This window comes from Amblyomma americanum, chromosome 6 (assembly GCF_052857255.1).
Source record: "Amblyomma americanum isolate KBUSLIRL-KWMA chromosome 6, ASM5285725v1, whole genome shotgun sequence".
NCBI classification, from domain to species: Eukaryota; Metazoa; Arthropoda; class Arachnida; order Ixodida; family Ixodidae; genus Amblyomma; species Amblyomma americanum.
In genome coordinates this window covers 138653073-138669247 of record NC_135502.1, presented here as the reverse complement: position 1 = coordinate 138669247, position 16175 = coordinate 138653073, and positions in this window count along the sequence as shown.

Genomic DNA, 16175 nt, shown 5'->3' with positions numbered 1-16175 from the left:
CACGGCGCCAGTCATCTTCAAGGATCGGCAGGCCGACATTCTCTTCTACGTCGTCAAGGACGGTACTGACATTCTCGGCATCGACGCTGTCGAAACGCTGCGTCTGCAAATCAACGGTACGTCATTGCAATGCCCCCATATTACGCAAGCGCCAGAAGGCCTTGACCGTGAACTGTTTTGCCAGTTTCCGCACTTGTTTGATGGCAAGTTAGGGCTTGCAACAAATTTTGTCCATAAGGTCAAGATAAGAGAAGGAATCACGCCTGTTGTTGCTAAGTTGCGGCGTTTGCCAGTTTCAATGCGAGACCGAGTACGCGAAGAGCTGCAGCGCCTTGAGCAAGAAGATGTCATAGAAAAGATTGACACGTCTGAATGGGTGTCTCCAATCGTAGTAGTAGCAAAGAAAAACGGCAAGATAAGAATTTGTGTCGATCTGTGCGAACCAAACAAAGCGATTGTCGTTGACAAATTTCCACTGCCGCACACGGAAGAAATATTGCACAAACTTCATGGCGCAAATTACTTTTCAAAGATTGATTTAGCAGCTGCATATCACCAAGTTCTGCTAAGCCCTGAAAGCAGGGAACTGACTACCTTCATAACCGATAGTGGACTGTACAGATTCAAGCGCGTCTGTTTCGGTCTTGCATCAGCACCGTCTGCGTTTCAGAAAATGATGGCCACTATTTTGCAGAACTGCAAAAACACTTTGTGCTACATAGATGATGTCATTGTGTACGGAAGCACACGTGAAGAGCACTTCAAGAATTTGAAACAAGTTTTGCACTTGATTGCAAAGGCTGGATTGAAGTTGAATGACAAATGCATTTTTAATGTGCAAGAAGTCGACTTCCTTGGTCACAGGATCAGTCACAAGGGAATACGCCCTTTACAAAGTAACATTGACGCCATCAAGGCTGTGCCAGCCCCAACAAATGTCGGTACTCTGCGCTCATTCTTGGGCATGGTAGGCTACTACGCCAAATTTATACCTGACTATGCGGTGGTTGTCGAGCCTCTTCGAGAGTTGCTACGTAAGAATGCCACATTCACATGGAACCCTGCAAGACAAGCTTGTTTCGAGCAACTGAAATGTTCCCTGGCCACAAGATGTTTACAGCTATTTGATCCTGCGGGTGCCTCATCCATTGGCTTGGGAGCAGTGTTGCAACAGACAAGGAATGATGAACTGGTGACGATTGCTTTTGCTTCTCGCAGGCTTACTTCACAGGAACAGAAGTATTCTGTAGGGGAATTGGAAGCCCTTGCTTGCTTGTGGGCATGCGAATATTGGAGAGTGTACCTTTGGGGTCGTTCATTCATATTACGCACCGATCACCAGGCTCTGGTCACACTCCTTAGTACAAAGGGAGTAGGTCGCCGACCGTTCCGGATTGCGAGGTGGCACGCCAGGCTGTTGGCATACAACTTCACGATTGAATTTCACAAGGGTGACAAGAATACTGTTGCTGATGCTCTTTCAAGGATGCCCCTTCCAGGTCGTGTGGAGGAAGAGGAAGAAGAGACTGTTTGTGTTGTCTCAACATGCATTACTCATGAAGAGTTTGTCATTGAAACGATGCAGGACCCGTTGCTGCAGCAGGTTATAAAGTGGGTGACATCGGCATGGCCCGCAGTGAAGATGTTGCCTGCCGAAGCAGTTCCGTTCTACCGGGTGCAAACTGAGCTCTCAGTCGTTGGAGACCTCCTGCTTCGTGGTGACAAATTTGTAGTACCTTCGTCCCTCGTAGCACGGCTTCTTGACGCAGCCCACGAGTCTCATCCGGGAATAACGAGGACAAAGCAGCGACTACGTGAGCAATACTGGTGGCCTGCTATGTGCAAGCAAGTAGAACAATTCATTGCATCCTGCGCGGTATGCCAATCTGTTGACAAGTCTGCAAAACCCGTGACACCACCTCTGCAGCCAGTTGCATTCCCATCTGCACCATGGCAGAAGCTGGGCATCGATATTGTGGGCCCTTTTTCCGAAGTGCCGGCAGATTGCCGTTTTGCCATTACAGCCATCGATTACTACAGCAAGTGGCCTGAGGTTTGTTTCTCAGCAAGGGTGACAACTGCAACAGTCATCTCCTTTCTGCGAAGCATCTTCAGCAGGGAAGGATATCCAGACGAGATTGTGAGTGATCATGGTGCTCAGTTTACAGCCTTGGAGTTTGACAGTTTCCTCAAAGAACGTGGCATCGCTCATACGTATTCGGCAGTCTATCATCCGCAAGCTAACGGGCAGGTAGAGAGGTTTATTCGAGTACTCAAAGAGTACGTTCAAGTCTGCGCACAAGAACATCGGCCTTTGAAGGAAGCTATCACCGAATACCTGGGAGTCTACCGTTTCACACCGCATGCGACCACAGGAGTGAAGCCTTCCGTCCTTCTTCACGGCCGTCATCCCAGAACAAAACTTGATCTTGTAGGAGCGCCAGGTAAAGAGTTTTTCAAGATCCGCAGGCAGCGATGAAGTCCATCCACAGCAGAGTAGCACAAAGGCAACAAGCAAGTAAGACTTACACTGACCGTCGGCGAGCTGCAAAGTACTCTCCATTAACAACAGGTCAACCGGTGAGAGTCAAGTTGCCTGGTCACGTGCCTAAGGGCGCTCTGAGCTACTCGAGTCCATTCACCATTGTGGACCAATGTGGTCAAGATACCTACAAGCTCAATGATGGCCGCACATGGAATCGGAGTCGACTGGTACCTTGCCCCCAACCAGTTCCACCACCTACAGTTCCGAAAAGTTGTTCGCCTGAATCAGCAAAACCACTTGGCGAACCACAGCAGGAGAACCACGACCCACCCCAGCAGCCATCTGTTCAGACGCCAGTTGAAAGGGACGTTCCAGGACTGAGGCATTCGACGAGACAAAGAAGACCACCAGTGTGGTTTAAAGACTATGAAAGACATTGAGTGTTTATTGTGTTTTTCCAGTGTTAGTTGCTAACTCTTTTGAGGGGGAATAATGTGGTATTGTATTCTGTAGTTATGTTTGTATAAACTAGGTGGCGCTAGGCATGCGCCCTATCTGGTCAGCTGACTCGCACATCTGTATATATATTCATCATTGAACTGGAATAAAGGGCAGTTGGTCGATGTATGTAGGTGGGGGTGCTTGACGTGGTGGTGCTCCGGCTGCTCCGGGCAGTCGGACCGGGCAGTTCCCCAACGGTACGGGATACAACAGGTACCACGAGCAATACCTTGCATACTATGCGGAGGTACTTTCAATTGCTTAGGATGCAAGAAAAAAACGGCTTCGAAAGCCGGGAAGCGCTCACAGATGTTGCACACAAATCCAAACGTAAAGTCACGCGAAGTAACTTTCCAAGGTTTTCGTGGCCGAAGTAGTCTGACAGACGGACCGTGTGGTTCTTTGTGCGTTGCGCACTGCGAGAGCTCACTTACAGCGGCTCGCCAGTCTGCACCGTGGCTCCTTCCAAGGATCGTTGCCGTCTTCTTTCTGCACCTTTCGCTTGCCGTTGAGCCAGGCGAAGCTGCCGCTCTTCATCGGTTTCGGCAGCCGGTTGCGCGCGTTTACGCTTACCTCGATTGCTAAGTCGTTCGCGCGGTTGGCAATGTCGACCGGATGCTCCGGATCGGCCCGACGTCAAACGAATTGTCTCCAAAACAACGGCTCTTAAAGTTGATCCTCTTTCTCGTTTTCTTTACAGGGATGCTAGTAGACCACACCAGGCGCGCGAGAGCCGGACGTGGGCATTGAAACGCAACACAGGCTGTCACGTGAAGGCAGATATTTTAACTCGATAGCATTAAAGGCTCCGTTCACCAGAAATTCCGGTGTCGGCGCTGTCAGCGTCGGCGTTGTGAGTGAGAAATCACAGGCACGTGTCTGGCAGGTGGTCCCCAGAAAGCAGCGTACGAGGCAGGAGGGCCACCTAGGTAACTGACATTGAGGTTTCATCACAACCTGAAACCGGATAGTGAGTAAAGTTCGCAATGTTGCAGGTTGCAGTTAAATTAATTATTTTTAGCTAGGGAAGAGCAACCTGCGTCGCACAATGCCCACTGCTGAGAGCACCTGCCATCGCAGGTGATCCTCAACCGCTACACCATCGCTTAACCGCTACACCACAGCGCCAGGATGGGTATGATGTCTCCCAGGGATTTATGAGCGTAGAGTAGAAAATGACCTTTCGCATGTAAGAAAATTAACCCATTAAACTATCTTGTTATACCCTAAGGCTGAGCGTAAGTGTCGGCTCCAATTTCTGCCTTTCATTTTGTGGGACCACGACTTCAGAATCGTTCCGTGCTCCTTGCAGTCTTCTTAATCGCTGTTTGTTATTGGGACGAACTTTTACGGGGGTAATTGCAGCGAAACCTGCGTATTTACAGACATACTGCTTCCTAGGAAGGACGTCCAACAATATGCAACATGCCGGTTTGTGGAGCAACCAACTCATATTTAATAGGTAAATATTCGCGTGACGGCAGTCGTTAGAATTCCGCCCAACATAACTGAAGCTTGAGTGGTCTTCTCAACTTGATGTCAACGCCCTGTGCATAACAATATATTCCGAGCGTGATTTTTATGAGCTGGAGAACATTAGAAACAGTAATGATCAGGTTCAATTCTTCTTAATGGTGCGAATGCAGCTTTAGCCGAGAAAACGATGAATTACGGGTTTTTGATGTGCTCAAGCTGCGGTCGAAGATCAATACAAACCAGGTCCCTGGCCAGCGGAACAACTTCATTGACTAAGTAATATATCAGCTGGTTGTCGCTGGTACGGTATATCGAACCAGGTAGTTGCAGAACAGAAAGCGTACGGTATATGCCTTAACAAACAAATTTATTTTTTGTAGTAAAACGGAAGTAACAAAAATTTTTTAATTCTTGATTTGTATGTAACACATTTCAATTTGATGGGAGGTTTCAGCTGCAGAAATCGAAGGTAACTCGCAGCATCTTGTCCTTGATAGGATCAGCGAGTGAAGCTTTCGCGACTCGGATGCGACATTTCCCTTCTATTCGTTATCCGGTTTCGTTATTTACATTCCAGCACCCTATCTGTTTAGATTTATATGAAAAAATGTTGAAACTGTAAAAAGCAATGAAGCAAACTTGAATTTATGAAAGCGTATGTGCAATAGCAGGCCCTCTGATAAGTGCACGGCATTAACTGGCATTAACTGGAATCTCTGGATTCGTTCTGCCTTCAATTACTCTATCAACTTTCTCGCTTTTAGAGCCACCACCCAAGGATTTGCCACCAGGTTTATTCGTCTACTCTGCAAATAGTCAAAATTTTCCGGAGACTTCTATTCTGCGTCCCTCAACCCCTGAGTCCCTTTGTGAGGTTAAACCCCACAAAGCCAAAACAAAACCACACCCTAGGTGGAACTCCTACTAAGTTATATAGATAAGTTTTTATTTTATTTTTCCGACATCTTCCCTACTTCAGCGATCCTGAATATTGTTTGTGTTACACCTGAGAGTGCTGTTTGTGTACGATCTGATTACCGTTGTTAGTTTCATGCATTCACCTCATTCTGAACTATTAAGTTGATCATTTAGTAGGGTTTGCATGTAATGTTCTTTCTTTTCTCACACCACTTGCAGAATAATGTTTGTGAGTCCTGCGTTGCATTCTCTTCAATAGTGTGATTTTTGGCCGTTTATTTTATTCATCATTTCCGAAAACTTTGGTTGACCTTAGTGGTTAAAGTGTACTATCTAGCTTGAACCAAGATGTTCAACATTTGGAATTTTCTCGCACTGCTTACTCGGATATCTACTCCATAATTACGAGCATTCTTGGCTGCCAATAGAAAAGTTTCTAAATACAAAATCTGAGTATTCGGCAATCGCTGCTTTTCACCATGCCCAAAATTGAAACACCCCGCCTTACACAGTAAACGTCCATGGCTGGAAAAACATTGGATTTGTTTTCAACACTCCTCCGCTGAGATGCTGTCCGCCCAATATCCTGCTTATTATCGAACGTCAGCTAAGGTTTCCGATCGGCTGTAACACTACTCTGCCATTTCTACTCTAGAATCATTAGACGACGAATTCCTTGAATTTGTAATCATAAGCAAAGTCTTTATAGTTGATAAAAGCAGCATTGTGAATTGTCAGCACAACTATAGGTCAGAGTTAAAGGTTTATGTTTATCTCGCCTCCTTACGCTTCTTGAAAGCAAACCAATATTTCTGAAGAGGAGCGTCATAACATTGAAAGTACATCAGAGTGTGGACGCTGAGGAGCAGAGCCAAACTCTTCACCAAGTTCTCAGCAGGAAAGCCGCTTGGCCACGGGGCGGCCACGTCCGGCTATTGTATTAGATTAAATGGGAAAGTACCACATTACAAATGTTATTGAATAAATCTCTCCTTCGGATGTCACAATGTGAAAGATTAAACTTCAAAGAATCAATTTGGCCAGGAGCAGGATGAAAAATTTGGAGGACGCTTAAGCTTCGCCTTTAAGAGTGAGACGCGACAGTGTGTTGGAGCGTTGCCAAGGAGTGCACGCAACGCCATCGCCCGTCCAGCGCGACGCGTGGCCCGTTGGACAATTTAAGGAAAGGAAGCCTGTCTCACATATCTCGGTGGACACCTGAACCGGGTCGTAATGGAAGGAAAATGAAATGAAAATTGGTTTTAAGAAAATGATGCTTCTCTCAGAATTCTTTCTGGACACATTATTATTATTATTATTATTATTATTATTATTATTATTAATATTATTATTATTAATATTATTATTATTATTATTATTATTATTACCGCGCAGTAAGGGAAAGTAAATCCCTTCCCTTACGGCGTGGTTCAGGTGTCCATCGAGATGCGTCCTTTTTCGCTCACGGCCAACGCCGCCGACGACACCGGCTTTTCTGCGACACGAGCTCCTTAACGCTGTCGCGTTAATTATGAGCTTTATAGGGTTCAAAGAAATTCTGTACAGGCCAGCTAACCTGCGTATGAAGGTACACGTCTCATTTCTCTGTGAAGGAAGCAAACACAAAATTGCATCAAGGAATGTTACAACGACCACACTTTAATTTTGATGTTCTGTATGGTTCTACACTGAGGTTCTTATAATCTTTCGCTATAGTCAGAGGGTTGGGGTGCTTCGTGATTAAGAGAAAAATAAAGTTATGCACGGGAAAATTGTCGCCGGTGGGACTAATTGTTAGAGAAAGTTTATTCCCACTTCTGTGCTCAAGTCCGTTTAATTACTATAATCGTAAGCTGAAACAATATTTTGAAAAACCTGTTCATCCCTTCGACAACATTATTGGAGAAGAATTAGATTACATCTTCTGGTCTGGAGACAACAATCTGATGGATGCTCAAGTGGCTAGGATAATCTGCACCTTGAAAGTTTTTGCAGCAGATTTCCGCACAATTCCCGGTGATCTTTGCAGACTCATTTTGAAGTTTGAAAACGTATCCTTCTTGAAACTTGCACGAACTAGAAATTTTATTGCAGGAGTGAGTGACAAACGAGATGCACCAATCTCACAACGCTGTAATTAATTTATATGAACTGCTCAAGTTCTCAAAAACATATTTCAAGATCAGTTTCTCGAAGATAGGTGACAATGAAGCACTCGTATGGTTACAAGGCGACTAATTAAAGAACTTGCACCAGTAAATATAAGTATACCACATTGGAACTAAAATAAAGAATAGCCCATTTCTTTTGTTTAAGGGAAAAAGAAGAAAGCTGCATACGCGATAACGTCAGGCAGCACCTCATTACGGCTGATATTCTAGCCGAGAGCGCATCGAAGGGGCACTCACTGGGTAGTTATAATTAAAAGGTTGCTGAGGAAGGCCTCAAGGTGATGAGAGAATCAAAGATCTCCGACTGAAGCCACAGGAAGTGTAGCTGCGAGTTTTTAATGGCTTAAAACTGTACATTTAATTTGTTGCATATATATTATTGGTGGATGTAACGCCGTTACGTAGGCCAAAAAGAAAGATACAAATTTGCTCAGAAATGAAGAAAATGTCAGATTGGAATGATACTCAGTTGTGTAATCTTTATGAAATCGAGATGGAGATGTAAGAAAAGTCTATTCTCTCTCCAGAGGGAGTAGAGAAAGGCAGATTACATTTGGAGATAAATTTCTGCTGCACGTGCAAACTTTCAGAGGGAGAGCAGCGTGGCTCGGGCAAAGCGTCGTTGCTCGGTGTAGTCCAAGCAATGAGTCAAAGCAATGTAATCCACGCAATACGTCTTTTGAGGTGTTTTCTCCTGATGTGCTCAAGTAAAACTCTTGCTTGAGCTAGTTGGTTCATGATGTCATGGTAGTTAAGCCATTTCCACTTAATGTGCGGCACCATTGTGCGAGAGGTAATGCAGCACTTTATGCACGTTACTCTGTCCGCATGTTCATCTGCGTATTCTGGAGCGTCTTCAGCGTTGTTCTTCCTGTTCAACATTATTTTCTTTCTTTTTTCTCTGTCCACACTAAAAGATGTCTGTCTCGGCCGCAGGAAGCTAGTGATACCTAGGGTTCTTAGGAAACCGCTATTTAGAAATCACATCTTCTGCGTGCCTGATAGATGAGGGCACATGAATGAGGCCAGGGGGAAACGGGTTGAGATTACCAGGAGTGTGCATCGGAAGGGAACGTCGCGAGGGGACACCGCCTTTCTTGTCTGGCAGGGCTGACACGTGCGGCCGGCGCGGGGTCATTGGGTGCGGACCGGGCCGAAAGTGCCAAGACTGAGCGGTCAGCGCGTAAGATTTCGCTCGCCAAAGCCTGCGCGGCCTCTTTGCCGGCGTCACCCGCGTGTCCCGGTACCGTGTCCACTTTCACCTCCAGGTCATTGTCTGGAGAGAGCACGTTTCTACATGTTTTGAAGCTTCCCAAAAATTCTCCTGATCCTAGGAGTGCTCGATAAACTGCTCTGGACCACTAGATGTGAGCCTTATTTTGGCCCTCTCTGAGGTCATCGTCGAGTTAACAAGCTTTAAAAAATTAACGATATTTATTAGTTCGTATCGCCAAATATAACTGTGGGCTTGCTTAGCGCAATAGCTGTAGGTGCAATTCACGTTACAGCCAACACCGTTGTTACTTGGCAATATGCATCGATACTAGCGACCCAAATATGTCCTACTACCCACCATTAAGTATGACTACTGCCACTGTGGCCGGCCCAGTCGTCCCTCGCAACAGGTCTCTCTCACAGCTTCTTGTCGGCTCGGCATAAACGCAACGCACAGTTCTAGCCGAGCATCGTCTGAAAAAAAAAACAATCATGGTTAACCCATTCATCGGGCGTCCTGCGAATTTTGAACCTGGCGAAAATCGTTAGACAGCATGGTAAAAATGGAATGACTTATTTATCACAGGCGAACAAGGATGTGAATAAAATAAAAACATTTGCAACATATATGCCGCATTTCGTCAGCTGCATGAAGGTGTACTCAGCTGAGTGAAAGTTAAGTATCTACATTTCGTTTCCTTCACAGAGTTGAAGGTTACTATAGAACAAGCTGGAAGCAGAGCGGCAGCGAATCGAAGAAACTGACGCGATGGCAGCATTCTGAGAACATTGCAGTCATCCTATTCCGATCATTGATAAAAAGACGTAGCTGCTTGTTTTCGCCTCCAGCTACAAAGCCTAAATGAAGCGCTGTCCCAAGCAGCACAAGTAATTGGCCCAACATTGAAACTGTATTGGCAAAGCTGGCCCTACAAATGACCAGGATGGGACCATCCTGTTGCAATATTGGGCCGATGACCGGTGCTGCTTGGGGTAAAGGCAACGCTACCATACACCAATTTCTGAAATTTGCAAGCCTTAACGACTGGGCCATGTTCTTTGTCCTTGCTGCCAAGAGCGCTTTCAGGCAACTGTCTTGATGAACGATGGTCACTGATTTGCATGTTTGAAAAATGATGAGGCTCTACCTATCTTTTTACTAACATTCGAGATGTCTACAGCTCCTGCGTGATTCCAACAGGCCACCGGCAAGGTATACGAAGGCCATGTTATTCTGAAGAAGTATTTAATGACGTACTGGCTGCCTCAAAGACTGCAGAAGAACACAAAGCCCAATCTGAGAACAGTTCTTACCATTACTAACGAAAACAACTTAGCTTTAACAATTAAAAATGAAGTTATGATTGATCACCATTTAAGTGTCTAGGAGAGCAGCTCTTGAACGAACCTTTTGCTAGAGACCCTGACAAAGTCAGCTTCATCGAGACCATGTCTAATCTATCAAATGAGTCAAAGGCTCCTACATTCTTAAGAATTCCGACCTTTCTGAAGAAGTTTGCACCGAACCTTAATGATACTACTAGCCTTTTACCTGGCAAGGCCAACATAGCATTAGACATGACTTGGCAGCACAGAGATAAAGGAATGTAACAGCAAAGCTGGTTTAGCTCGTATACTTTACAAGTCCAAGCCGGTCACAATTTCAACAGACGTCAGCTCATACAGCATGGGATAAGTGCAGCAGCAAGAAGGCAGACGACAGCGTATACGCCTGGAGTGCTGAGAGCCAAGGCACAGCGTTATGCACTGACAGAAAAAAATTTTTTTGTGGTGTTGACGTGTCGGTGGTTACACTGTGACACTTGTGTCTGCTCTGCAATTGGACAAATAGTTCCAACAAGACTATAGTTGGACTTGCACTGGTGCGAAAGCATATGGTAAAAATGTCACCAGTACTTACAAGCATTTGTTACAGCTTCAAAATACCGGGAAGGCACATGATTGCGGCTCATGAGCTGTCAAAGTCCCCAAACTTATAATTCAAGGTAAAAACTGCAGACAGTGACCAAGGACTGTTGGTCTGAAGTCAGTTACAAACATCGCCTAGTATGATTAAGCACATTCAAGCAGCCGGAAATTCCAACGTAGCCTTGTAGCAACATACTGACGGCGTAAAACAGGGATAACCAGAACGTCTAAGATATTCTTCCTACAGGAAAATTACACTTCCACTTACGGATTTAAATGTGCATTACCGCCCGGCAAGCAACTGTTGCAAAAAAACTGTGCCAGGCACATGGGGGCTTTCTGGCTTGCAAATGATTAGCAAACCATACTAGTTGTTGATATACACTGAAAGAAGACGTGTCCACTCTCATCTCAGGTTGTGGGATTTGCTATTCGAGCCAGTGCGCAAATGCTCAGAAACCTTTGTTTTACAAGAACCTTCCATAATGCCCATGCGAAACGTTGACTGCCTAGCTCTTCGACTGTCACTAGAATACTTAAGTCCTTGTTCATGACTACTTTTAAAAGTACAGGACCACACAAAATATGTGTGAACACGGCGAAGCGTGACCATTCTCTGCGGAGTTTTGATCGAAACGATACGAAAGACCATAATTTATTTCTCTTTATCAGTGGATGGTGAGAATCATCGGGGGGTAAAAATAATCTGATGCCCTCCACTTCGTCAACGTCTCTCATAGTGTGAGTCGCTTTAGGATGTTAAACAACATAGACCGATTGAAACTAGAAGTGAGAAATTTGAAACAAAGAGAGAATTTAACCGGCGTAGGGGCACTACGAACAAAGGCCGTTGAGTTGTATTATGTGTAGCCAACAACGCGCTGCGGCGAGTGAAGTGCGCTTTCTCGCAGCACAATCTCAGCGCCTTTTCTTATGTGCGCTTCCCAGCAAAGCAAGCACGGTGAGCTTCTGCGCTGCAGGAGACGACAAGAAGCACGGCCTCGAGTCTCCTGTGCGCCAGCTGCGCCACATAGCTTTGATGCGCGGCCGCGCCGATGCACTGACGCTCCATAGAGAGCAGCCACTCTTCGCTGTGTTCGCACGTACTGTGGTCGGCAGTGTGCATTGAAGTAAAACATCTAGAAGCCACTACAGAAACACAAGCCACCCTGATATTGAAAGACTTCTTGCACGTTTTTGAAACTAATATGGGCCAGTCTTCCACCAGGAACCAAGATTTGAACTGTAGGCTGTAATGGTTTTACAAAAATAGGACAATAGTCGTGATCCAACACTAGAGCTTCACCCGAGGTGTAGTGAAATGGCGAAGGGAACAAATCGGAAAATGATGGCAAGTATCGGTCTTTTGTCGTTCTCAAACTGCGGGGCCCATCCCCAACCATTACAACATATTAGATTGGTCGATTGCAAGTAAAATAGAAGCATTAGTACCCATCTTTTCTAAAAACAATGAAAGGGCTCTTCGGTTTTGGTGATCAGCAAAAACATTACAAACGAAGGCAGAATGTGAGCACAAGTACAGGGATGTCAACACTTGCACAATTCCAAGTAATCAGAAGCACCAGACTATCTCGGTGAGCGACAAAAACATGTAGTCTTCACTCAAAGCGGACTCCATGAAAGGCGCTACACAGCGCAAAACTCAAGTTGTCTCTATTGGTGCTCACCATACACGTTGTGCCGCGCGATCGGCTTAAGATTACATTTGGATTAGCATGGACCAGTTTAAAGTTTTGAGTGTAGTGCATCTGGCATCGTCAAGAATAAAGAGATGTTCTGGTATGTATTGCACATGAGGGAAGAAGCATCCATCAAGCCCTCCAGGTGCCAGAAGTAAACCTCTACAAGTATTTTGAGTCCATCGCTATAACCATGAGAGTAAAAGTGCCGTATTTTGCACCGTTGCTAGTGCCCCGTTCACGTCTTACTAATTTAAAAGAGGCCAAGTGTGCCGCCGAATGAAACATCCTCCGCAGTGTGTGTGTCACCCACAGATTCTGGCTCCTGCCTTTAAACAGAATTCATTATCCAGAAAAGCCCAACGATTGGCTCTCCAGAGATGGCGACAATATATCCATTAGAAATCATCACTTCTTTTAACGGCCAAAGGGCAACTGCGCCGCTTTTTGAAAATTTCGCGATATTCGAAGATTCAAATCTATGGAGGCTGTAGGTAAAGCGTTCCAAGTTTTTTGTGCCCCTGCATTTAATATGGGGGGCACGCCGTCGCTACGAGCAAGGTCACAGAGACGCCTATTCTGCTGCAGGTTTTCCTGCTCTTGACGTTCCCCTGGGAATTCAGCAACTTCCTTTCGGCCGACTTCAACCAGGCTTCCCGATCAAAACGGACGACAGAATTTTTTGTCGCACGCGCATCTGTCGCGCGACACAATTTTGTGTCACAAGACAAGCTGTCTTGTCGTGCCATGTGTCGTGCGACAAGCTTCGTGTCGTGGGTTCTTTCGCGCGACAAAGTTGTTTGTAGTGGGTTCTGCCGCACGACAGGCATCTTTCCTGCATTTTGTCTTGCGAAGAAGGTCCCTGTCGCGACAGAGGGAGTAGTGCCGCGCGAAAGAGATTGCGTGCCTCAGCAAAGTTGCCTGTCGTGGGTTCAGTCGCGCGACAGACTTCTATCGCGCCTCTTTTCACGCGACAAAAGTACCTGTCGTGCGGCCTGTCGCGCGACACAAGAGGTTGTCGTGGGATATGCCGCGCGACAGATACCTTTCGTGGGATGAGTCGCGCGACAGATACCTGTCGTGGATTGTGCCGCGCGATAGATACCTATCGTTGGATGTGTCATACGACAGATTCCTGGTGAGGGTAATTATTTTACTGCAGAATTCTAGAAATACTGTCATGCGGTCGTGTGACAGCGATAGGATCAAATTGACAAAAGATGCTTCAAAGCGCGTTCACTGTGGCGAGTCGCGAAGAGGATGCGAGGTGCTCTGGTCTGTTGGTGACGGGCACCGAGCGAAATGAAGTGCTCATTCACATTGGCGAATCGAGTTTTCAACTCGCTTCCCGCGACCTGGCTCTCTCACCGAACGAGGATTGGCTTAGAGGAGAGGCACTGCTCGAGCACTCACCTAATTCCCTTCTGTTCACACATGACAATGTGATGAAAGTAGTGAATGCTCAAGAGTATAATGCGGCTTTGAAAGCCCAAAAAGCTGTATGCACAAGCGACGAAGCCAGCGGTGCCTGCGTATCCGCACGCGCTTGCGGTGGCGGCATGTAGCTGCAGCCACGACAGCGCCTGCACACCAATCGGTGTGCGCAAGTCGAATGGCGCTACTGAAAGTCAGTGTCCTCGTGGCTTCTGTGACATGTTCAAGCCATGTAACATAATGTACAGCTACTACTACATGCGCAGAAAAAACCAAGGACACTTCTATGCGTCGCGGAAAAGAATGTCGTTAGTCGTCAATCAGGGAAAATTACTCGCCATAACCATCCGGCTATACAAAGGCAGCATGTGTGAACATGCACTCAGTTCTCTGTATAAATGTTCAAGGCAACCCCGATATCATTTTTCCGCGCGTTTCAGTTTTAAGAGCGTCAGCTCTTACTACTTACGTTTGTCAAGGACACGTCTGTCTGCAGGGAAGGTCAAATTAGCCAAGACAGTTACCACACTATATCACATAGCAACAGCGGGCGCGTAGAGCCTCAGTTGTCACAGATACCTTCGATCCATTTTACATATGCCAGTATAGCGGCTATCGAAGTGGAACCCCGGGGACCCCCATTTGCATCAAATTTGGGGCCCGCCCGTTTGACGCATAACGATCGAAGTGGTGTCATTTGACTTGTCATGTTCTTGAGGATAAAATAAATATTTAGATGAAGCCCAAAATATGTGTGGGATTCGCACCGACGACCTTTTCGCCCCCAACTTGTGCATTCCGGGGACTTCCAGACAGCCATAAGGCCTAATCGTTTGTCGCAGAGGGTTCCGGATGCGGTCAAACAATTCATCTTGTTGTAATGCACACGTTTATAAAATTCGTTAACTGATATATAAGGAGGAAACATACCGGATTTAGCGAAGGTGGCTGTAAATCGCAATAGTAGTGCAAAATCTTTGATGTAGATGACGCTGCTTGTATCTTAGAACGAATGTTTCCGAAACGAAATGCCCTCAGATGTTTGTATTTTGTCTTCTCCACGTTTGCTGAGCACCCCGATCTAGGACCCCGATCTAAACACTTGAAGCTCTCGTAGCTAACGCTCTTAAGTCCAACGCTGATGCAGTGTTGGCGGAGAATTTTTTTTAGCGGCAGTGACGTGGTGCTTATCATAAAATAGCAAAGCAAAAACAATACTTTACGATGTCGTTCATTGCCTTCACTGAACATTTCATGACGGTGACACGAAAATGTCGCTAAATATAGACAGCAGCGTATGCAGCCGAAGGTGAAATGCGGCGGCCGGCGAGTTTGAACCAATTTGATTCTCGGTCGAAATGAGAATAAAGTGTTGGGACTGACATCAACCGCGCGCTTTAAAGAGTTTCACCTGCTTTGACACAGTCTAGCTCCTGTGCACCCGCGCTCGGTCCTCTAAACTACTCTGGTCCCAGCGTGACTGTGTGCTAAGACAATCTGAGCGAAAAGGAGGATGTCTGGAGGTATTGATGTGCACCACGGCCATACAGTTGAGCGACATGACAACGTACGGGCGCGGCATGCCAGCCTGGATACCAGCCGCCAGCGTCAGAAAAATGCGACAGTAATGTTTGTTCAAGTCCATACTAAGCCGTCGGATGGAGTATCGTTGGCCAATATCGAGTCGTTGGTAGAAGCGATAACAGGAATACAAACAAATGTCTCCCCACGGCGCCTTTAATTGCTGCTGCTCAATCGCGGCTTTCCTGGCCTCAGCTGGCTCCGCTCCTGAAGGTGGCGCGGAAACCGAGCATATTTTTGTTTTACTATGAGACGAGGTAAACAGTAAAACGATGTCGAGAGCAGCACCTCAGCGCTAGCCAGTTTCGAAGTGCACTCAGCTGCTGCATCGATGCGAAACCGGCTATGCTTAGCGACGACTAGGGCAGCCAGGGGGTAGCGCGTAGTTCATTGCCCGGCGCGCCCGCGGGCGGCGTCGTTCCCGAAAGCTCGCCTCGCTCACTCCGGCTGGCTCACTGATTGGCTCAACAGCTTGCGACCTTCACTCGGAAGGCTGGAAAATCGAGAAGCGAGCGACTGGCGCTGCGACTGAGCGATACTTTATGCCCACGTTTGCACTACTGGTGAACAACCTTTAACGCAAATATGCTTGGGTTATCGGCTGCGTTGCGGCGAGTCTTAGCTAAGATCGTCCGCGACGCCATCGTCACCGTCCGTGACGCACAGGCTGAGAACTTCAATTCCAGTACGTGCCGAAGCAACTCGTATTTATCGTAACGATACGAACTCGAAAACACGCCTGCTTCGATGCGCTAGTGGGCTCTT